We start from the raw sequence: 1,848 nt of genomic DNA on the forward strand, positions 1-1,848 counted from the left end.
ATTATTGATATAGTTTTACAGGGTGAAATGTGTTGTCGGAACTCCCACTGGTATTCATTACTGGACAAACTGCCAATAATTTTAACATTCACCAACTGTCATGCACGTTTACTTTTTCGGTAGTAAAATTATATGAATGGCTGGTACAATTTATGATAATTCCAACTTATAAAATGAAATGAAAACATAACGGATTAATTTCTATACACACACACACACACAACAACGTCAACAGTAATCATAATGATAATGGTGATGATAATAATGATAATAATAATAATAATAATAATAATAATAACAACAACAACAACAACAACAACAATAATAACAATAACATTGCTAGTAAAAGCAATAAGGATAGCAGCAGCAATAATAATAACAATGATATTGGTAATGATAATAATAATCATATCAATAACAGTTATAATGATAATGACAGTGATGATGACAATGATGGAAATGATGCTGGTAATAAAGATAACAATGATAATAACGACAATAATGATAATGATGATAAGAATATTGAAGGTAATCATGACAATGGTAATAATAACCATGATAATGATAATAATGATAATAACAGTGGCAACAATAATGATAACAATGGTAACAACAATGAAAAATAAGCAATGGCTATACCAGGGGACAATATATAGGAGAAGAATAGTGCTTTCCTATAGCTTGTGTATTGACTAATGTTTCTCTCTCCACAGACGGGTGATGCTGTAACCAGGATGCCTCATAAACTCGGCTTCCACGTGACACAGGCTTCAAGTGAGTATGTTGTGCATGTGGGTATGTTGTCTTTTTTTTTCTTCTTCTTCTTCTTGGGTGTATCCGTTGGTGTTGTGTTGATTTCTGTTTGTCTTGTCTTCTTTGTCTTGTCTGGTTATTCTAGTTTTTCTCTTTACTTTTCCTTCTTTTGCTCTCCGTCTCTGTCTGTCTGCCTCTTTCTCTCTCTCTCTCTCTCTCTCTCTCTCTCCCTCTCTCTCTTTGTATGTCTGTCTGTCTGCCTGTCTATCTGTCTGCCTGTCTATCTGTCTGCCTTCTATCTGTCTGTCTGTCTACCTGTCTGTCTTTGTCTCTATCTTCCTCTCTCCCTCTCTCATTTCTTCTTTCCTCTGCCCCTCTCTCTTACTACCAATCTATCAATCCTACTTGACATTCAACTAAAATCCCTTCATCATGTCTTACCCATTTGTTTTTTTTATTTCACGAAATTAGAGACACTAGCATTTAAGCTTTTTGCTAAAAGAGAATGACTGGCAATTAGTCTGCTTTATAATTTGTGCAATCTTTTTGTCTGTGTGCGTGTCACTTTACAATTTCCTAGAGAATATTCATCGATAACAAACGCTGCAGTATTAATGTTGCTTAGTGATATATATTATTCATGCTTGGAGGTAGAATTCACAAAGAACTGATGAAATATTTATCAGCTCTCAGATTTCTCAAATGGTAATGTTTTAGATATATGATGAAAAATGTAAGATTGTCTCTTGGCTGGATTTTAAATATTTGATATTTTTTCTGAAAAAGTGACATACTTTGATATCTGAGATTAGCATGCCAGGCATAGATCATTATCATATTAAGCCAAAATAGAACAGGAAGTGACTCAAAATGGGAATACAGTCATCCATGTAACCGGCGATACCATGTATGAAATAACGGTATGAAATAGTTAAAAGTCTACGGATACATCAAGCAACATTTCATTTTCTCGTGCAAAAGGCAAAAGTACGAGGCCATAATATACGTTTTGTGTGGATTCCATCGCATGTTGGAATCCCTAGGCATGATCATGCTGATCGCCTAGCAAAGTCAGCATGTGACAAACAAAGTGTG

This window comes from Penaeus chinensis, chromosome 27 (assembly GCF_019202785.1).
Source record: "Penaeus chinensis breed Huanghai No. 1 chromosome 27, ASM1920278v2, whole genome shotgun sequence".
NCBI classification, from domain to species: Eukaryota; Metazoa; Arthropoda; class Malacostraca; order Decapoda; family Penaeidae; genus Penaeus; species Penaeus chinensis.